The 23,627-nt window shown below is 39.6% G+C and overlaps 1 protein-coding gene across 2 annotated transcripts in view; it reads left to right on the top strand.

Annotated features, from left to right (window-relative positions):
- Window positions 1-23,112: 23,112 nt before the first annotated feature.
- Window positions 23,113-23,627, top strand: part of SPTB (spectrin beta, erythrocytic) — a 116,659-nt gene continuing 116,144 nt past the window's right edge. The window contains exon 1 of one of the 2 annotated variants that reach the window (XM_081047691.1): window positions 23,113-23,180. The gene's annotated coding sequence lies outside the window, so the exon portion shown is untranslated. Of the gene's footprint in view, window positions 23,181-23,472; window positions 23,610-23,627 lie in introns of those variants that run through there. The other variant, XM_081047690.1, reaches the window with a different exon arrangement.

Here is a 23,627-nt window from a genome sequence, read left to right as displayed (position 1 = left end):
GCCTCACGTTCAGCTGTGTTTCAGCCAATCAGCTGTCTTGCCTTATTTCACATTAAAGCTGAAATTATAATTTAAATATTTTTTTCCTTAACCATTTCTTAGGGCACTGAGAATGATAGATCAGATCTCAATAGGTGAATAAGGAATAACTGAAGTGTTTGGGAAGAGGCACTTAGAGCTTTGCAGAGAAATCTAAAAGAACACTTACAATGTTAATAATAAATGACCATCCCAGAGTCCTCTGGAGAACACAGCGATGGGAAACGCATTTCATCTGTGTCACGGAAGCACCTCAGTGTCAGGCATAAAGTATGTGAACAGAAAATGGTCAGGTCAGTTATCCCTGCATCATTTCTTAATCCTGTGGAGCTCAAAATGTTTCTGATGGGTGCCCTGATACTTCCTTAGTAACCATTTCAACGCAAGCCAGTTTAAATGGGTTAATATGGGAATTCTATCTCCACTGGAGTGCTGAAATTGTAACCTGTAGTATTTCAACCTTTGGTAAGGTTCTGCAAGCTACTAAAAGTCACAGGTGTGCTAAGCAGTGCAGGAATCAGTGCCATCAGAGTTTATTCTTGGAATAACTATAATGCCTTCCGCTAGTACGAGGTTTTCAGCCTTTCAGTGTCCTCATTTCAGTTTCTAATTTTATGCTTATACAACCCTATAATATTAGTAATGTGAACCCCCAGAAGAAATATATTTGCTAAGAAAGACTTCTTGTGGTTAACTGAGCCCAAATTCATAAACGGAGTCTAGCATCCATTGCTCATACAGTCCTCTTACACACCCAGCATTTCAGGGACAACACGCAGACTGAGCTCCCAGCCTCTTGCACTGTGCTCCTGCCACCTGAGTCAATCCTTACAATAGAGTTTTTGATACCCTACTTCCATCAGTGGAGTGAAACCTGCTCAGTCTGAAACTGTGCAGCTATTTCCTCATTTGCAACTATACTGACCAATCAGAGCTGCTCCATGACAACCAATCAAAATGCATGATTCCAACCAATCAGGACAGTGCCATTTGGATTCCTCATTTGCATAAAAATGGACCAATTGGAATCCTGGGTGGGAGCTTTCTCTATAAAAGGTGGACTCCCTTTAGTCTCTGTGAAACACACTTTCCGTTTCCACCAGGGACTGTGTTTTTCTGGTTTGCAAACTATTCACCTCAATAAATCCTGTTCTTTTCTGCACCTCATGCTGGGAACTTTTGTTGACAGTAAGAAAAGGATGTCTTCCCTTTTCAAGAAAATAAGTTGTAAAAGGTCTTGTTTATGGTAATAAACCTACTCAGTCAATCAGGACTAGGACTTATCTGTGCCTACCCTGGGCTCAACTTCTTTTTAACGGTAGCTAGTAGACATGTAAGACTATAAAGCACTTTTAATGTGGCAAATTTGAACTGAGATTTCTTGTAAGTACATCCTGGACAGTAGATTTAGAATACTTAGAAAAAAAGTGAAATATTTCATTAGTAATTTTTATATTGATAACATGCTGAAATAATTGGGCTAAATAAAAATATGTTATTAAAATTAATTTTACCTGTTTCTTATTTTTAATCTGGCTCCTAGAAATTTTTAAATTACAAATGTAACTTGCATTATATTTCTACTGGACAGGGCTGGTCTATATAATTCTTTTCTTTATTCATTTTTAAATGCATCCTCTGTTTTTAAAGCCTGATGCTGACTTTTAATGTTACTAAGCACTGTATTTATTTTACTCAATTCTGTAGACATTTGTTGAGTGACTTTGTTGTGCAAGGAACTGTTTGGACAACAGGAAGATGAAAAAGACATTGACCTTTCCTACTCTCCAGATATTCACAATGGAGTCTGAGAGATAAAGTGAGCACAATACCTATCATTACTGGAAGCTTATAGTTTGAGAGTACTACTGCCTGATGGGACTGAGAAAGAGGAATTTGGGCCTTAAAGAATGTATAGAATTTCAAAAAGCAGAGAATTTAGTATAGGAATTTCAGGTGGACCATACCAAAGCGTTTGAATTTTATCCTGCAGGTGATAGGGAGCCACTGAAAGTTTGAGTAGGAGAGTGATATCAGCGTTGTGGTTTAGGAAGATTATTTTAACAGCATTTTATTGGGACTGATTGCAACGGGAGGAAATTGGACATGCAAAAGGCAGACACTAACATGAACCACAAGGGGGAGATGTATAGCTTTCTGTTTCATCACTAGAGAACATGCATGATTTAAAAAAAAATTAAATAAATAAATTACACTGCAGTCAAAGATCTCAATGTCTAGGTTCGGTATGAACTGATTTATGTTCTGAGGTATGAAAGACAATCTACGTATTTACCAGCATCTTTCTACCTTCCCAGAGTGATAGGATACCTTGTTATTAAAACAAACAAGTGAATAAATAGATCATCTTATTCATACGCACAAAATTTCAAGAGCTAATGCTATCTCCACCCAATGAAGTTCCCCATTCAAATCTAACAAAGTTCAAGGAAGAGAGTCAGCAAATGAGACTATCAGGAGGAAGTGGATAGGACCAGAAATTAAAGTGTAATTATGTCAATAAGAATATGAAAGTCTCTGAGGTTGACAGGTGGAAGAAAGGAAAATAGAGGTTACAAAGCAGGAGATTAGCACCTAGAAGGAATGACTAAGTAATGGTCTAAAATAAGCAAGAAAAAAAGTTACAAAATATCTATTTTTCTCTTGTAGGTAATTATGTAAAATAAAGTTCATAGGAACCATTTAAAGATTACCTTCTAATGGAATGTCCTCTTAATAAACATGTGATGTCAATAATCTATATCAAATATACCTACATGTTGCAGTATATGCATGAAACTATCTCTTGGTAAAAGAAATCCATTTAAATAGCTCTAAATGTTAAAGTGGTTCAATTACATATGCTAAACTACATCCCTGGGACAAGATAGTTTTCCCCTAAGAATGCAGTCTGAATCTCTTTCTAACACCCTTTTTCTAGTACCTTTTTTCTTTTGCCTTTTGTGATGCCTGAAGCAAAGATGCTGAAAGGATGCAGTGCTGAGCACACTTATCCTTTTCACCCTTCATTTAAAGGGGTGAGGAAACACCCCAGAGACTTTATGGTACTACTGTCAGACAAGTTTCACAGATGGAGGGAAACTCATCTCCAAGCAAGAGCTCACCTGCTTGGTGAAGGTATGTGTCATTCTTTCTACTGTCTTAGGGGAAATGTGAAATAAGAGCAGCTGTCTTTACCTCATACCACCTGCCTGGGATGAATGAATAAGCAGCAATTCTGGGTTAACACTGTGAACACAGGTGAGCCTCACTGAGGAGGTCAGGACCACCTTTCTTTTTTTTAGTTCAGTGGCCAAGTTGGACTTTCTCCCCTTTGCAGTTCTCATGGCTATTCAGATTATAAACTCCAGCTTTCAAACACTTGGCATTTAAAAGCAAGGGAATAGCTACTGTTTCTCTTGGATTTGTTCCCTTCAGCTCTCCTCACTTTTCACATACAGATGATCATTTTTGTATACAATTTTCATGATATGTGTCAAAGTCTCGGATGCAGTGGCCTTGGGGAAAATATTATCTCTCAAATGTTACATAGATTGGGATGAATTTGATAATCAAAATGTAACTGGGTTTTAAATATACTTTTATTTTGTTTTATTTCTAATGTGTGCCCCAAGAATATAGTAAGACTCAGAGCAGACTTTTCTCTGCCACCTATATCAACTCTGAGAGGTGAAGAAGTATGGAATTTTCAGAGAAGCTAAGGGAGTGAGGAAAGGGAAGTCAAGAGATTCCTATTTTGTCCTGGAGAGGGGCTAGCAGAGGCAAGGTTTACATCAAGGTAATTCAGGCACACAATCCACAGGAATCGAGAAGCTTGGGTAGTTCTGAAAAGAGTGGTTTTAACTTGGAATGGAGAAGGGGTACACAGAGGCTGCAAGGAATATTTGAAAAATAACGTGGTGATTTAAAGTTAAGATTTCAGATTCTGGTCCTCATTGTATTTTAATAACAGTAGGACCATAAGCAAGTTGCTTATTGGCTGGACTTCACTTGTCTTATCTGTAAAATAATGACAATAATAAATATACCTACCTCACACGGTTGTTTCATAAAATGATACACAAATGTTTTAGATATATGAGTATGTACCTATGCCTCAAAGATGCTAAGAAAAATAACTCTGGCCATAAGCATGAGGTCTAAGATAAAGGGAGAATAATAAATTTAAGAGAAGGGATTGGTAATGACCAACAGCCTGACCAATGTGTGAATATGTGTCTCGCTGAATTGGGTAATATGAGAATGTATACTTTAATTTGTACAAGGCGGTTTGTGTCCACTTAAAAAGACTGAGTGGGCATGCTGTGTTGGAGACGACACTGTGGAGGAAGAGCTGTGTTAGGGAGGGAAACCACAGAGGCGGAGAGAGAGCAATAAGCCAGGCTCCTCCAGGAAGCAGACTTGGAAAGTTACCCAAAGATACAAAGAGGCATGGAGTCCTAGTCACAGATTCCCAACTCTTCTTCTGGTTCCTTGTACTTCTTTCTCTTGACAAAAATCTTCTTTGGGAGCTAATGAGAAAGTACATACCAATGTTTGAGAGAACAGAGGCATATTATTAAGCAACGACAGAGGACAGTGCCAAGAATGTAACAGTTATAATAAATCTTATTATGTCACTGCGTTAAAAACTCCATGACTCCCCACCGCCTTCAGGATAAAGATCCAATTTCTTACTACAAAATTTAAAGCCTTTCAGCATTTGGCCCTCGTCTACTTCTCTCACATCATGTCCTGCTGTTCCCCACCTCACCTTCTGCTGTTCTGTCCTTGTCATAACACATTACCTGTTTGTAGTCTCACCCAAGTTCTCATGACCCTAACCACATCAAATTCTTCCAAGTTTTCTTTCTAGTTTTCTGTGTGCTATTCCCTCTGCCCAGGATGGCCCTTTCGCTGCCTGTTGAAGTCATATTCAGTCTCTCAGACATAGTTCAAACATCACCTCTTCCATGAAGAGCGGATGTTAGTTTCCTATTCTAAACTCCTATAATATTCATTCCACTATTTTATTTTATTTTTTTATTCATTCCGCTATTACGGAATGCGCAGTCACTACTTGACTGGGAATGCCTTGAGAATGAGGGTTGTTTTCTAGCTTTTAATATTTTATGCTTGACACATAGTGGGTGCTCAGTGGTTTTTGATTGATTACAAAGCTGAACACACAATTTCACCCATCCCACCACCTTACCCCAAGTTCTATGGCCCAAAGCAGCCACCATTCCACCTATCTCATTTAGACTTCACCCTGTTCACACCAGGTCATTTCTTTCAAAGTTTTTAATATTTGAGAAAGAAAACAAACTTTTAGAAGGAGTTTGGGTTTAAAAAAAATTGTTTTAAGCCCAGTATCCTCCAATTACTGACCAAGAATTTATTGTTAAGTCATGTCTTTGTGCTGTGCCCACCAAAAGGAAGATTCTGCCGCAGGCATGGATGATTCAACATGAACAAAGTGCCCTCATATCATTCAATTTAACACCTCATTTCTCCTAGGAAATGATCTGTAAACTTAGAGTTCTGTTTGTCCCTCATTCCTGGAAATTTAGCAATATCTTCCTGATTTTAATTGGTTCTCTACACTATTTTGTCTTTTCTTCTTATAGATAATTGGATCCACGGTGGTTTGTTGATTTGGGTTGAAAGAGGGTAGAGGACTCTTCTGCCAGTGTGGTTTCTTAGTCCTCTCTCACCAATTCAGTTAATACTTGAGCTGTCTACCTCAGAAACCTTTCGTTACAAAATTTAAAATAGTGCTCAAGATGTAAATATACCTGGAAGAAGGAATCTGCTAATGTTAAGGCTCAGGAATTCAATTTGATTCAATTCATACAATGTTTAGAGTACCTGCTTTATGCCTGTCTTCAAGTAGCTTACAACCTGGGGGGAAAGAAAAACACCCATTACACAATTAGCGTAATAACTGCTCATAGGGATGCCAGTGGGGCCCAAAAAGAGCAGGCATCTCAGCCTGGGAGAGGCTGGACAGAGGAGGCACACAGTGTCAGCAAAGATTTTTCAGAGTCCATGCTTCGGCCGGCTTTGTGGACTTTAGGGGATGTTGAGCAGGGTATTCCCAAGACTGGGGAATAACATGTGCAAAAGTACAGAGGCATGAGAAAACAAGTTTGGAAGGCTGGTGCATAGAGTAGGTAGCTGAGATCTAAGTAATGCCTAGCCCTTTCACAGGAAGGATAGAGTTTCCACCCTTAGGTCAGGGGAAACTGACATCATAATTATGCCTAACACAGCCCTGATGGAAGTTGTCATGTAATGGATTTTAAAATTGCTCAGGCTTCTTCCTAATGTATATCAGTGTCACATTTTCCACCAAAGTGGTTGTGTGGAGACATACAGAGGTGGATTCACATCCCAACTCCATCACGTTGGGCAAGGTACTTCTCTGTGCCTTTTTCCTCCTTTGCAAAATGGGAATACACCTACCTCTTCGAATTGCTGTGAGAATTAAAGGAGGTAATCTATTTAGCACAGGGCCTGATATATGTATTAAGTATATCAAAAATGTTAGCTATGTTGATGAAAATGAGTCCAGAGAATCTAACAAAGATATAAGAATAAGTGGTTGGTAACCACGGGATGGTAATTAACTGCAGCCCCAGCGAATCCCAGAGGTTGAAGAACTCTCAAACCATTATCTAATACATATACTCCACTGCATCCAAGAAGATCAATGCTTAAATCAGCAGTATTAGGCCCTGTCTGCCACCCCGGGCCCTAAATATATCTGAGGAAAGATGGGAGGGGGGAGAGGACAACATAAAATCATCAGCAGAAAGAAGGGAATGAGAAATAAGTGGAAAAGGAAGCAGAATGACCAAAGGGGATAAGAAATACACTACAGTGGCCCATCTGTTGTGTATTCCTGGCTTAAATCTTCCAAAGCAGACAGTGACTTTATTCGAGATAAAAAGAACCAGATGAAAGGTTTGGGAACTCCAAGAGGTCATATATTTAGTACTCCCAGAAAATCTAGGTATAAAAAGATCCTAAGTAGAAGGAAGAAGGGCATCTCTGGGAATGTTTGGAAGCTCTTTCTAGAGAGCGCTTCCTCGAACTCTGGAGAATATGAGGATTTCTAGATAGACGTTGTGTTTATTAAAACTGCTGATGTCAGGAGGGACTCAGAGACTGCTACTTAATAGAAGCAGGAACATTAGGCCAAAGGTTTACAGATGAAATCTCTCTGAGAACCAGATTTTAGAGGAGTAATCTTAGAAGGCAAACTTCCTTATATGATTCCATGTAAAAAATAAATGAATGCTGCTTAATGCAAGTCATGAAAGATTTTAGTAATGCCGAAACCATCAGAGTTTGAAGAAAATGGTTTTCCTCCCAGGAGTTTTCAACATCTACTCACACCCCAATTTGATTTTGACTTAATGCTCTTTGGTAACACGGCTCTCTGTTAAGTATTTACTCCTGAGAGATGATTCTGTCCTAATTCTTTTTTCCCACACGTCTTTCATGTTTTCAGTTTGTGTTCTAGTTTATTTTTGGAGCCTGAGCTATCATGACTGCATGCTGTCTTTTTCTGTTGTTAGACCTTCTTCCTTCTCCTTCTCTGGTTAATGGTAGGTTAGCAGAGATAATGGTGAACTGGGGTCATATGTTAAGTAAGCAAAATAAGTCAAGCAAATCAAAACTTCCAAATACTTGGTTTCAGGTTAGTTAGCCACAGCAACATTTTCTTAGATGCGGTTTTATTTTGATGTGTTACATAAGGTAACACATAAGGTATTTTGATGTCTTACATAAGGTTGTCAGCCTTCTTCTGTGAGGCTTCATGACAGAGCAATGGAAAAGGGATGCTGTCGAAATAGAGCGCAAGAACAGTACTAAGTAACAAGACAGAACCATGTGCCAGACGCCACAACCCAGCCCTCACCTAAAACTTGAGGAAATTTTTGATGTCACTATCTCTTTCTAGGGACATAGAGAATTTTGTCTTCCTGCCACAGTGATAATCAGGTAGATTTACCGCTTTTGAAAGTTTACTTCTAGCCCAAGTTTCATTCCTAAATAACAGTAAAGATGCTATTGATGAACAAACAATTTTTAGTGTATATTATATGTAAGATGCTTGCCAGGTACCAGGCAGAATATATAATTTGTACTCAGAGGATTTACTGTTTTGAAGAGAGAAAGCATGTATATTTAAATATATACATACATTTTTAACAAACAAAAACTGACAGGTAGTACATACTGAGTGCCAAATGCATAATATATTAGTAGCTGACTATGTGCCTCAGTTTGTCTTGGACAGTCCCAGTTTATATCTGTTGTTCCAGGTTGATTGTGCCCCTTTAATTCTCAAACATGACAGTTTGGATAAATCATATGTCACTTTATTCACAGATCAATGATCTGAGAATTAAGGGGAGGGTGTGATTATCAATGGCTGGGGCAGTTGTTGGGGCTGTTAGAACTTGAGTTGGGCCTTCAAGGAAGACTTTAGAGCAGAGGCAAGAAGAGAGCTTTCTACAGGAGAATATCAAGAACCGAAGTACCACTATGGATGGGAAATAAAGACAGCTATGTCACAGCTTCAGGGGACACTGTTCACATAATATTCTCTGTGAATGGTGCCCTCTGGATTGTGCAAATGTTGGCTTTAAGGATATGTCATATTTGGGGAGCAATTGCAAGATCACATTAGCTGAAGAAGATAAGTCATGTAGAGGATTTGTGTGAGATAAGAATAGTAGCATGCAAAGAATAGATAGTGGAGGATATTAAATGCCAGATTAAGAAATTTCAGTTTTATCCTATAGTGGATTGGAAATTAACTGAAGAGTTTTGATCAGGGAATGATGCCTACAACAAAATGGTTTTAGAAGATTAATATTCCCAACTAAAGTGTTCAATGTATTGAAAGGAGAGGAAAGAAGAATTGGTTCCAAAACTATTGGAAATGCTTGAGAGAGATGATAAGAGTTTACAGTATCGGCAGTAGAAAGGGATATGAAGAGAGAGACTTGAGGAGTTTGCAAAAGCAGGATTCATGGAGTGCGGTGACTGGCTTACTATGCAAGGAGAGGAAACCATCAAGAATGACTCCAGATCTAGAACCTCAGAACTGAGACAAATGATGGTATCATTGATGAATGTGGGGCGCAGGTAAGAAAAGTTAGCATTTGGAGGGGAATAGATGAGCTCTCCTTCAGAAATAATGAGTTTGAGACACCCATTTGGAAATGTCCAGCAGGAAATGTTAAATTGGATCTGAGAAAGGTGGTGATGGCTAGAGACGTAGATTTAGGAATTCTGTGGAGTGTTGAATAATTGAATGAAAAAGTTTTCTCCTTCAAGATCATAAATAGTAGACAGCCTGAGATTATCCCTTGGGTTGCAATTGTACTTTGTAGAGTAGGAAGGAATACAGCTTGCAAAGATAGCTGAAGAGAGACTCCAGAAGTGGAAGGAAACAGGATGGTATATAGTCAAGAGAACCAACGGAAAAGAAAGTTTCAACTTAAGAGGTTGATCTGTAGAGCCGAATGTTGGAAAGAGGGCAAGGAAGACTAGGATGAAAAAAAAACACCCTAGTTTTTGGTAGTGAGGATTACATGGGGTCTTTGGGGGGTACTATTTTATTGTAGTCATAGAGGTGGACTCCGTATGTTACAGGTTAAGGGATGAGAGATGGTGATTCAAGGTATATATGAATGAAGGCTGATCTTGTGATAAATTTAGTAGTAAAGGGAGGCAATAAATATAATGAAAGTTCAAAAAATAGCCAGGATTAATTAAGGAAGGACTTTTTAAAGAATATGATAAGGTATTTATGTTCTGTGTTGGACTATAGATAGCACTTTATTTGCTTGGAATGAAATCTGATTTTTCAAATTGTACCTTTCTTCCTCTGAATTCCAAGCAAGCAGCTTACTAGGGCAAGGAAGGAAGAAAACACAGATACATAGGAAAAGAACTGATAAAGGATTCAACATTAGTTATCAACAAGTGATTAAAGTGGACTTAATCTCTTCCACATAGCCGGGCCCCTTTCAGCTTACGCAGAAACTATTTGTATCCATAGGTGAGGCAGACATCATTTAAGTAAGGAGAGGACATTTCTAAAATACTGAGGAGTTTTAGTTTAGTTTGTTTGTTTTTTGAGGATTCTCTAAACACCTCAAAGAACTCCCCAGTTAAAAAAAAAAAAACACCCAGTGGCCTACAGATTTCCCAACCTGACATTCATTCTGCTTTCCACTTCTTTGTCCATCATCCTAGTTCAGACCCCAATTACTTTTCACCTCACCTTCTGTAATTGCCTGTCTCCTGTCTCTCTCCACTCCAGCTGTCCTACACACTGCTGCCAGGTTAATTTTCCTAAAGCACAGTTCTGATCCTATCTGGGCCTTGCTTAAAAGCCTTCAACAAATTACCATTGTCAACTGAATTAGGTACAGGCTGCTCACCCTGACTTTTAAAGCCAATCATAATATAGCTTTGGTTTATCTCTTCTCTCTTAGTTTTCACAATTTCCTTATATTGAAACTGATCTGTAGGTATGAAAAAGAGGGAGTCACGTGGCCTTTCTAGCTGAAGTGGTCATGTGAAATTTCTTTATGGAAACAACGGGATTCACACAGAAAGAAGGTAAAAGGTATGGAGGGCATTTTTCACATCATGGTAAATGCGATCTTGCTGTCTGAACCCTCCTCCAAAATATTTTGTTTGTTATTTTTATATGGCATTACCAAATTCTGCCTTCTGTCAGAGTAAATTGTGAGCTTCTCCCTTCTCTACCCTACAGAGTTAATGCAGCTTGAGGAAAAAAAACTCGTGGTCCTCATCTTTGATCCCCTCCAGGGTCTAGTGCTACGGCTTGAACTGGGGACATTCAACACATTTTTTTAAATTCCTTGATTACACCGAAAAGAGATTGTGGGCCCTTAAATAACTCTGCTTTTGCCTACTACCTCTCAACATGCCATCCTTCCTATGAAGATGCAAATGTTTTTATATTTCAATGTAGCAACTGTACGACCTTTACATGGCTATAATGACATTATATGTTGGATTACAAGTAGCTAGAAGACAGGAACTTTTTATGGTTTAACCTATTGAGTATGGAATGCTCAATTTAAAGACTGGTGTACATAAGCACTTACTAAATGTCTTATGATAATAATTTCAATGATAAATTCATTTGCAGAGGGTTATTTTACAAATCAAGGGTTCTTAAACAAAGGTGGAATTGTATGTAAAATTATGTATAAAAACGTCCATTCTTCTCTGGAAAGAGGGTCTGTAACTTCCATCAGATTCTCACAGGGGTCTGTTACCCAGAAAATAGTAAGAACCATTCTTATGAATCTACACATCTATGGACTCGTTTTTACTTTGTCCCCATTTATTTTTTGCAATGGAATTTTTACAAGTATCAGTGATTATTCACAGACAATAGAACCAACACAAATATAACCTCTTAGAATAATTCCTGATGCTGCTTTCAAACCTCTGCTCTGTCTCCACTAATGCTAAATCTTGCCTTTGGCTGGATTGAAGAACTGCATAATGCAATCTCAGGCGTGGTATATAAGAACCTCAACATCTGTCACGTACATCTTTCTCTCCCCTCCTTTTAGTATTAGGAGGCTTCTGCTGTTTTCACAGGGTATGTTTACCCTAATACTATCAAAATTTCCAAGTGACCCCATCTTTCTTATGCCAACACTTCTGGTTGCTGATCGCACCGTTTTAGTTAAGAGGAATAAAATCTCTTCTAACAGGGCCAGTCTCAGACACTAGCTCCATTAGCTTTCTCTAGTGATCTTTAAAAAAAGGGAGTGGGAAGCAAACTTTTGGTTTATTATTAAAAACCTGCTTCTTGTTTAATTTTCTGCAAAAGCTGTCTCCCTCTTGCTGATTATTAATGATGTTTTAGTATCTGTCTCCTTCCTGTCTTATTCCCTTTGGGATTCACTTCCCCCAGTGACTTAATTTAGGTGATGCTCTAATTAGTGCAACTTCTACTCTAGCAGATTTCCCTGGGCTTTCACATCAGTGCTTTTCCATATGAGAAAGTCCATTAACAAGTCTCTGAACATTCAAGAAAAGGGAAGCAGTCATTTAATGCGATGGGCTCTCTCTCATTTGCTCCCATCTTCTGGTACAACTTTGTTAGCTATCTTGGAGCTTCTTCAGCACATGATTCCATCAACATAGAATTAGAGCTGAGCTGTGACATCAAAGATGATAGCTGAACAGATTCATTTCCTAGAGGGTACTGTCCATACTATCACTAAAAGTAAAACCAGTATTTATTACCCAAAAAAGACAGTATCCCCTAGAATGTTTTTTTAATGCCATTTTTCCAGTAGTGATATACATTTGTCTGTCCTGATGCATTCATCTTTTTCTTCCAATCTCCAAGGCTTCTCCAGACATGATTAGGAGTATAGTATAATCTGGGCTATGGAATAAAAAAAAAAAAACTAAACAAACCACAACAGACTATTTGATCTGACATTCTAAGCAATGTTTCTCAACCTTTACTATACATTGGGAGCAACTGTGGAGCTTTAAAAAATTGACACGTGGGTCTCATCCCCAGATATTTTGATTTAGTTGGTTGGGGGTGTGGCATAAGCAGTGGGGATTTTTAAAAAACAAAGATAGCAGTAGACTAGGGGTGAGGACCAGCCTTCTAAAGTAATCAACCAGATTAACTAATTGAGCTTCAATCAGTGAAGCCATAACAGTGCTATCTTCATGATGTCATGATACTATCATAAGAGAATAAAGGGCAGACTTGACTCAAATTTATATAGAGATAAACTGCCTTAGATAGGAAATAGCTTAACTTTGTACTTTGTGGTCATCTTTTGACACAAAGTTTTCATTTACTGCTGAAGCCGAATTATTTTTTGTATGTTGGAATTTACTGGGAAACCCCTTAGTGATGCCTGGTCAATATGGTCATTATATAATTTGTATACTTTTGAGAGCACAAGGGAACACTATGAATGATTCTGCCAGGACAAAACATGTTAAACCAGGATTGTCTTAGGTACACTGGGGCATATGGTCACCCTAAGGTCACCATGTCCTCTGTGGGACCCAGGAAAAGAGCAAGAATCTCTAACATGGCTTTACTAATTAAAGCAACCATTCGTAGCTATGTATTTATGCTGATTACTAAAGTTTTCAGTATTGTTTTTATATATGCCTGTCTATTATTGTTTAGCATTATACCAGGCACCTTGGGCAATAGGAAAGAATCTGAAGACATGCTTTTAAGTATTATACAATCTAGTTGAGAAGAGAAGACTAATACATGAAAATGCTCTGGTAAATAAAATACAAGAACCTCCTCAAAAATCCTTTCAGGAAGCAGAATATGATAAATAAAATAAAAAATAAATATATTCATAGAAAATACTATCTTTAACTATATACAGGCTGTCTTTGACTAAAACTGATTCCACCTAGTTTCCCACCATAAGCCTTACAAGCCTCCAGCACTTCCAGCAGGCAAAGACTAGTTGACTTCCTGAGCTGCTCTGGGTTTGAAACCTAGAAATTCTCTTCTTTGTGGGTATAGCTCCTCTCCTAGATGCTCTTTCTATCTCCTGGACTGTTACCTACATAGCCATTGACGCCCAAATTAAATCAAGAAATTTAATTTTAGCAAAGAAGGCATGATATAATTGATGACAACTAAATACTCTTGAACAACGTGAGGGTTAGGTGTGCTGAGCCCCTGCACAGTCAAAAATCCTTGTATAACTTTTGATGCCTCCAAAACTTAACTGCAGGGGTCCCTCAGTATCCGCGGGGGCTTGGTTCCAGGATTCCATGCAGATACCAAAATCCATGGATGCTCAAGTCCCTTATATAAAATGGCCTAGAACAATGCATAGTCAGCCCTCCACATTCAGATGGAAAATACTGTTTTCCATCTGTGGTTGGTTGAATCTGCAGATGCAAAACCTGAGGATAGGGAGGCTGACTATATATTTATTGAAAAAAATCCACATATAAGTGGACTGGTACAGTTCAAACCCATGTTGTTCAAGGGTCTGCTGTAATATGGAGTCAATAATTTAAGTTGGCAGCAGAAGGATCCCTTAAGTAGAGTTCATCAAAAGCTTAGCTCAGTGAGACTTACAGATCTCTCATCCCACACTAAGATCCTCCTGCTGGGTGTTGCAGCCAAGCCCCAGAGTTTTTGAATAACAACTATAGTGTTCACCTGTATTTATGATCTTCTACAATATTTTGTTTTCCTACCAGTTTTCAACTTGGGTCAAAACTGTCATTCATCATTTTGTATTTAGGAAGCTAATTCTTCATCCTTTGCTGACATATCATATACAAATCCCTATTTGATTTAATCTGTCTTCTAATAATTAGTTTTGCATTTTTCTCAAATTTGTTTTGAGTGATAAGTATAATTATCAAGATTGAGTAGGCAACCTGAGGAGACTCAAATAATTAAAGCATGGTAACAAAGGAAATAAAGTTATGGGATTAGTCCTGTCAGATGGTCAGGCTTGGATTGGATTCAATGGCCAGTCTTAAAGGCTTGACAAATCTTCCCACTGTGCATGGGATGGATGGGTGAGGGAGTGAGCACCCATCTCCCAACACTGGTAGTGACTGAGAAAAACAAATCTGCTGAGTCCAATTTGTGTAACAAGAACAGTTCTTTACCTTCATGGCATGTATTTCATTATCTGAGTAATTAATAGAAATATTCAGACATTGTTTTCCTTTATTTCATTGCTGTTTTGTTCTTGCCCAGGCCCTCTTCTTATCAAAACTTGTTTACAGTAAAGGATCTAACATTTGCTGTTTACACTTTACTATATTTTTCTCAAATTGAAAATAATTTTCTTCTTTATTATGAAAATACACCATGCTTATAAATTACCCAAACATTATAGACAAATAGAGAAGGAAGTAAGAAATACTTTTAATCTTACTATCTATAAATAATAAGATTTTTAGAAGTATATTTCCTGATATAAAATATTTTGTTAGTCAAATAGAAATTATTAGAAGCCTACTTAAAAAAATCCACACTATGTCATGACATCTTTCCCTGTCAATAAATATAAACCTCCATCATCACTGGCTACATAGAATTTGTGTGTGTGTGTGTGTGTGTGTCTGTGTGTGTATTTGTGTGTGTTGGTTTAATCAATTCCATTTTGACGAACATGGCTTTCCAATTTTCATTTTAATGAACACTATAATAAATATCTAATATGTTCTTACTATCACATAGGTACAGCTAAGAGTCCTTAGAGATTAGCTAGTTCAATGCCATCATTTTGCAGAAGAAAAACCGAGGCATAGAGTAGTTAAAGTGGGAGTAGAATCCAGGTCTTTTGACTCTAGGACTACTGATCTTTCCAATCTATTCTGCTACTCTCTTTTTAAAAAATTGCTTGGCTATTTAAATGCCCCTAAGTGGCACTGAGTTTTTCTTACTCTAATAGCCAAAAAGCTATACCTTAAAAGCCTACTCTTCCTAGGGTCATTTGCATTTTAGTGTTTATTGTTAGTTATGAAATAAGTTAGCAGATCCCTACAAGTATATAATCTTTGGAATGAGGGCAGAGAATATCTCAAGCACCTGAATTCATGTGGGCAGGCTCCTACTTATCCAATTCCGGCAGTATTAGGTATAGGTGAAGAGTGGGAGTAACGCAATAGGTTTGGGCAGTACTAGCTGGGGTCAGTGATGGAATACTGACGCTCACAGCTTTGAAACCCTTCCAAAAGAAGAGTCTACAGCTTTCATTTATTTCAGTTTCTGCTATGGAAGGTCCAGAGCTGGATGCTTAATTAAGTGTATTTTGATGATTAAGATGATGATGGAATAGAACAAGCAGCACAGAGTTGTTATTTGCACATGGTGCTAAATTATTATAATTGGTGCTAAATTATTGACTTAAATATTAGGCTATAATATAGATCATCTACATTCAATATCATGAGAATCTGTTAATTTAAAAATTATGGGACACCGCATCCTGGATAAATAACTCTAAAATAAGAGATTTGGAGTTCTATGTGATTTTTGGAAAATTACTTAAACTCTGAGTTTCTTGGTTTCTTTATCTAGCAGTAAGGATAATGATAGCAATTTACTTCATGAAATTGAATAGAAATGATTATATGGCATTTGGCAAAACGAGAGTGATAAATAATCTTTTAAAAAATAGAGTTAGCCATACACAAAGGAAAACAAGGAAAAATGTTTGTTATAAGAACCAGTTATTTTATAAATCAGAGTTTCTTGTGGACTTTAAAGTATTGGAGAGATATTTAAACAGAAGTTGAGCAGCTGCAGAAATATCCCACAGAATAGAAAATGAGATGAATTTACAGAGGTAATGGGGTCTTTTATTGCACCATCGTTCAAAACTTGATTGAAACTTTTCCAAAGGTCTTGGTTAATACTATGAAAAAAAATATTTGTGAATTTGGAAACTGCATATGAACAAACAAAGGGAAATTAACATGACCATTTATGCTGGCGATATTATCATCCAAACACAAAAATGTATAATTCATTGAATTGTTAGAATTCTGTCATTCCTTATTAACAAACTTGATTTTTAAATTATATTTTCTCCCCTTCAGGTCCTGGCTTGATAAATATTCATGAAGGAAGAGAACAAACGTTTCAGGTTTAGGTATTCTCGATTATCCACATACAGATTCTCCCCTTTGTGGGATACTCAAGATAGAGTGTCAATGTCAAAACAACTTCAACCCACTGCTTGTAATGCTTTTTGATCCACGTTTCTATATTTTTAATCCCGTGTGCTCAAGGTTTTGGCATATTGGAGAGGGGGGCCTGGAGCAGGGCCACTGCCTAAGGATTAAGTCTGAAATGGCACTGAGAGGGTGAAGCAGACAGACAAAAGGTCACATAGCTGAGCCATCACTACTGTATTTGCTATACCTCATTACGAACGAGACGTTGGAAGATACTAAGCTCCTGCTCCTATAGGTAAACTTGGTGATAGGTGTGAACATAAAACCTAATGAACTCCATTTCTCACCCACAGACAGTAAGTTAAGTATGAATATGCCAGGGTGGCTGAGGAGCTGGTGAATTTCAGGCACAAATATTGCCAATTATGTCTCAGGGAATCTGAATTCATTTAAATAACTTTACTCAAACATAAATAGGAAAGCAAATCTCATGGGGAAAAAAATCGCAAATATGTATTTTTAAGCCAAATAGAAACGACTTTGGATTACCTACTTTGTTGTTGGTCTCTAAGACTGCCACCCTCTTTTAATTTCCATGATTTGTTTGTTCATTAATTCATTTTATTCACTCATTCACTTATCAGGCCTTTCTGCCTTTATTAAATATATTTTGTGTGTCAGGTACTGTGCTAAGTGCTGGGAAAGTTAAAACTTTTATCCTGAAAGCAGTGGGGAGCCACAGGATAATTTAAAGTAGTAGAGTGGCGCGATCAGATTTCCTTTTTAGAAACTACACTTTGGCCACTGTGTGGAAGAAGAATGGAAGGAGAGTGAAAGTGGAGAATGGGAGAGCAGTTAGGAGGCTAACAGAAAACAATTCATGTGATGAGGCCTGGGCTATGGGCTGAATTGTGTCCCTCCCAAATTTCTATGCTGAAGTTGTAACCCTCTGTACCTCAGAAAGTGACCATATGTGGACATAAGGCCTTTAATGTGGTAATTAAGGTAAAATGAGGTCATATGGTGGGGCCTAACCCAATATGACTGGTTTCCTTAGGAGAAGAGGGGAGAAGGACACAGACATACAGAGGAAAGACCCTGTGAGGACAAAGGGAGAAGATGGCCATTTACACATCAAGAAGCAACCCGGCCAACAACTCCGTATCAGATTTCTAGTCTCCAGAATCATGAAAAAATACATTTTTCTGTTGTTAAAGTCACCCAATCTGTGCTACGTGTTATGGAATCTCTCGCAAACAAATACAGCTTGAACACGGCACCTGCAGAAGCACATTAGCACCTTTAGGTCCAATTCATCAGCACACCCCACCTACCATGAGCCTGCACAAGCTCACATCCCATAGGTAGCAGGAAATCTAATCCTGAAAAGGGAGGCAAAGCCCAGGAAAAACATATAAGGAAAATAAATAAACAAACACAATAGAAACAGACTCACAGAGAACAAACTGATGGTTGCCAGAGGGGAGAGGGAGGTCAGGGAGCTGGGTGAGAAAGGTGAAGGGAATAAGAAGTACAAATTAGTAGTTATCAAATAGTCATGGGGATGTAAAGTACAGCATAGGGAATATAGTCAATATTGTTGCAACAGTTGTGTATACAGGTGGGTACTACATTAATCGGGGGAATCATTGCATAAATTATATAAATGTCTAACCACTATGCTGTACATCTGAAACTAATGTAAAATAATGTTGAACATCCACTGTAACTGAAAAAAAAAAAAAAAGAGAGAGAGATGCTCATCCATTCCAAAGGCTGGCTACTGCTTCCAAGGACTAGGGGATGACAGGACGTTAAGTCTTGTTCTTCTGCTTCTTTCCGTTATTGGTGGAGGGAAATTTGAAATTGGTGTCACCTGCTCCTTCAGAAGGTGGTCAGTTTGGTATTTGCATACTTGCTGCAGGCTTTCAGGTTCCTTCCAACGACCATTCTTTTTGAGGCATCTGAAGTTTGGAAAGTTTGGTCCTTTGTCCTTGCTCCTCTATATTGTAAATGGCCGGCTTTTCCAATTGGTCTTGCTACTTGTCTTTGGGAGAGTGGAAGGTATGGTTCCTCTACATGTTTCCAGAAATGGAATGGAAATTTCAGCTTGGTTTCATGAAGTGCATCTCTTGGTAAAAGGGTAAAGAGAAGGGGGCTGGCCCAGTGGTGCAGGCGGTTAGAGCTCCATGCTCCTAACTCCAAAGGCTGCCATGCTCCTAACTCCAAAGGCTGCCATGCTCCTAACTCCAAAGGCTGCCGGTTCGATTCCCACATGGGCCAGTGGGCTCTCAACAACCAAAAAAAAATGAAAAAAAGAAAAAAAAGGGCAAAGAAGGAAACTAATGTTTTTTGAGCTCTAGGCACTTTTTTTCTGTACAGTACCACGAGTTCTTGATTCCTCCATTATTAGCAGGGGTTTGAACATGAGCTAAATTCAGGTTTATTTGGTTTGACATTTCTGTTGTTAAGTAGCTTTCTGATATATATGTTCATGTCTAAGTGAAAGTAGTTTTTAAATTTATTTCAAACAAATAACTTCGGTTCTGTGATTCAGTAAAGAATAGTTTTTTAGGATTAATTTAATTTGAGGCACAGCAGTTTAGTCTAATTTATTATAGTTTTGGTTTATGATTTAATTTTATTCAAGTCCTTAGATTTTATAAATAAAATCATAAACTTTTAACTGTACATAAAACTGTAAACTATATTTAAAAATCTTTATCCTGCTCTAAACTCAGTAGGATTTTGTAATCTGAAAATTCATATTTTTCTTCAACTCTGAGAATTTTTATTCTATTTTCTCTTTATTTCCCCCTTCTACTTTCTCTCCTTTTGTAACTTTTATTAGATAGATATTGGACCTTGAGGATCTTGCCTCCATGGCTTTCATTCATGAAAAAATTCTGACAAACTTTCTATTGCCTGTTTTTTGCCCTGTGTTTGGAGATAATTTCTGCTTCCACTAATCTGCTCTTCAATTTGGTCTGTTCTGCTTATAAGCTAATGAATTTTCAATTTCAGAAAATACTTTTTTAATTTCTGTGCTTTCTCACTGATTATTTGTTGTGGATATAATATCCTTTCAACTCTTGCTGAATAAAATATAAATTCATTTTAAGTTTATCTTCTGTTTCCTTTATTAACTTAGTTTCTTCCAACAGCACTTTTTTCTGTTAGTTGAGTTTGCTATTTCTCTTTCATGGTGTGGATTACACACACACACACACACACACACACACACACACACACACACACACACACAATAGTTGTCCACTCATCTTTTACTTGAAACTGCTTTTGGCTGCTGTTCTGTTTATTACAGCCTCTCTTTAGGGCTGTGAAGGAAGGCCATGAAATGCTATCCAGGGAGAGTGAAGGTTCCCTGTCATTTCTGGGGGTCAGTAGATACGTGGGTTCTGCCCCTCTGGTCCCAGGATCCCCACTAACTTCTATATCCCACAGGCAAACCTCTGATACTGAACGCCAGCAGAGCAGAGGAGGTGCCTCAGTGAATTATTCCGTGGCCTCCTTTTTTTGCATCATTTGACTCTTTCTTGGATCTCCCCTAAACTATTCCTTCTCCTGAACCTGTTTTGGTTTCCTCTGATTTTGTTTCTCTCTAGATCAGCTCCTGTCTCTCTTCTCTATATTTCAGGATTTCCTAAAAATTCTGGAACAATATATCACTATTTTTCTTATTTCTCTGTGCTGTTAGATTCCTGTTCTCTTTCAGACATATCTTTCTATGAGATTTGGGATGGAAGAGAAGATGGTAAATGCATTTGCACAACCTACTGTCTTGATCCAATCTCTACCTATTATTTTCTTTATTATCTCTATTATCAAATAATACAAGTTCAATATGAAAAATTCAGAGAATACAGACATAGAGAGAAAGTGAATGTTTCTTCTTGTGTCATGTTCCTTTAGTGACCTGTCTTCCATCCTCTTAGCCTCACCTATTGATTTTATCTGGAGCTGGGCAGACAGTTCTGGGAGGGCTCCCCCAACACTCCCGCCCAATTTGCTGGCTGACAGCATCTATTCTCAAATGCACACCTTTCTTTCTAGCCCCAGAACTCTTTCAGAGCTGCAGAATGATTGTTGGCAATCTGGGGTGGTGGTCACGGGGGGCAGGCCCTTGACCACCCAGGATGAGGGCCAATCTCCCACACTTCAGACAATTCCAGGAGGTATTCCATACTCTCTGCAGAATTAATCCCTGTTACCCACAACAACGACCTCGATTACAACCCTTGTATCAGCTTTTCCTTATTTTATATTTCAGTCTCCCCAGTTTTTCATTCCCATTCCCTGGGATCTGCCATTTCCCCCCCTCCTTATTTGACAATGTCCTTTCCCTCTGCGCAGGCATGCCTTGGAGATAGTGTGGGTTGGTTCCAGACCACGGTAACAAAGGAAGTATCACAAGGGACAGTTGTAATCTTCATGCTGGTGGAGGGTCTTGCCTTCAGTTTGTAAAAACTGCACAACACCTATGAAGCGCAATAAAAGCGAAGCACAATATAACAAGGTATGCCTGTACTTCTAAACTTCCTCTCTCCCTCAGTTCTGATCTATTATTTCCCGGTAACTCTATTAGCTATAAAGCATTTGGGGATACTGTCAGGATAGCAGGCTCTGCAGCAAATGAGGTTGTATTGAATTATTTAGCTTTCAGCTAAAGTGGAGATAACTACAGCAGCTGAGCTGGTTTGTAAAATCCTGGAGTAATCCATCCACTGAATTGATGGTTTTTCTCATATTTTTTCTTATGGTTCAAAAATATAGATTTTAAGCCTACAAAGAAATGTATGTGTGCAACTTTTCAGTTCAGTGCCACAAACCTATAGCTAAGGAATCGGCTGTTTCACGAGGCATATGATTATGTAGCTGCAGAGCTGGAAGCCTAGAGCATCATGAATTTATTAATAAGTTTACTCACACAAGGCTTCCAAAAACGTAAATACGCAATTTCCACTTTTTTCTTTCAAAAATATATCCAGGATTTCTACTTGAGATATATGATAATCTCAGCTTTTAAACTTGACCTGTTTTTCTTGAGTTTTCCTTGCCAGAATTTGGTTCTTAAATAATGTTTTAAAGTGAAAAAAGATTTTTCTGTTTCTAACTCAGTAATAAACAAATGGATTCTTAAATGTTATCAGAAAGGGCGGGATCATTGCTAATCTAATGGATGACCACAAATATTCTTGCATTATCTTCCTTATATTACTAGTGTCTCTTAAGAAATTGAGCTTAATGAGAGCCGAGACAGCAGGGGTGCAGTGGGGAGTTCTATGGCTTTGTAGTAGCTGTGGAGTTTGCCCCACTTAGCACATCTCAATGTCTAAATGCCTACTCTCAAGAAGTGTGGCTGCAGCAGGAAGTGAAATATCTTTGCTAATGTTCAATATATAAACTAAGCATGCACGTCTAGCAATTAAACACCCCTTTTCCTGGTGAATCCTGGAAAGCAGCATAATTATACTCCCAAGTAAACTCAGGAGTAAGATGTCCCATTGTTAAGAACACTAGGCAGCATAAAAGTTAAAACTCTTCTGTATTTATGTGCTTGAAACCTGCACTGCCATCTCCATAATACCTGAGATTACCTGGGCTGATGACTGGTGACGGCGGGTGGAGAAGAGATAAAAGCTACAGCAAGGGGGACCACCAAGCTTTATTGACCTTGGATTGCAAGAACGTCAAGAAAATGGACTGTCTTACAAGGTGCCGATGTTCTGGGAGTTTCTCTCCCTAGGTGACTCGGAGGTGCCTTTCCTTTCCTGTCTGGCACCACTAATTCTAGTGTTTCTTTGGCCTGCTGCATCCCCCACCACCCGGTTAGGAAGACCTGGAGCCTCACCTGCAGACGCGGGGCCGGCGAGGAGGTGCGAGTGCGCTGCTGTGGCAGTTTGCCTGTTGATTACAGTCCCTGCAATATGCGAGCGCCTTGGGACTGCGGGCTGCACCCGCCAGTTTTGCCGGGTCCGCGCCGACCTCACCAGGTTTGCAGACAGAAGCAGCCACACCAAGCCCGCGGGCTGAAAGCGGGGGCCTCCGGCCCGGTACCTACCCTTTACCCCCAGCGTCTGCTCTTACCGCGGGTGGGCAGAAGCCCGCCGCGGAGCGCGCAAACATACCAGCCCCCGGGAACAATCTGTCCCTCGCAAACCCGCCGCAGCGGGGGCAGGGCGCCCGCCTCGCCCACCCTACAGCTTAAGCGTGTCTTTTACTGTATTTTAAACACCTGACTGTATACAGTGGGGACGCAGGGCGGGAAAGTCTCGAGGGCTCATTTTCGTGAGCCGGCGAGCCACGATGGGCGCGTGAATTAGGCCCAAGCTGCAGAGTCAAAGCCTTTCCCCGCCACAGGCGGCTCGGGCAGCGCGCGGCTCGGGGAGGTGAGCGACCATGGGGCGCTGCGGCTGCCCAGACGACTGGCGTCCCGGCCCGGCGGCCCGCGGGGAGGAGGAGGCCGGCTTCGGGAGCCGGCGGCGGCGGGGCAGGGGCCCTTCCGCGCGGAGGCTGATTGGCAGGTGCGGGAGTGGGTGGGGAAGGCGGGGGCTGGGCCTGGCGCTGCGGGAGGCTGCGGCCCCGCCTCCCCGCCCCCGCCGCGGGACTATCTGGTCCCGGCAGCAGCGATGTCCCCCGGCAGGAATGTCCCTCCTCAGATAATGTTATTTATATCTCTGGGCGGGTCCGTGGCTCGGCAGCACCAGGCGCCCGGCGGCCGCTGTACCAGAAGCCCCGCGCTGCCCTCCTCCCCCTGCGCCGCCGCCGCCGCTGCCACCCCCGGGCCCGGGTTGGCGGTCGTTACAGCCCCCGCGCAGGTGAGTCCCGGGAGGGCA

The sequence above is a fragment of the Rhinolophus hipposideros genome (assembly GCF_964194185.1).
Source record: "Rhinolophus hipposideros genome assembly, chromosome: 5".
Lineage (NCBI taxonomy): Eukaryota > Metazoa > Chordata > Mammalia > Chiroptera > Rhinolophidae > Rhinolophus > Rhinolophus hipposideros.
The sequence above is the reverse complement of the archived record's forward strand: the minus strand, read 5'-3'. Positions and strand labels throughout refer to the sequence as shown.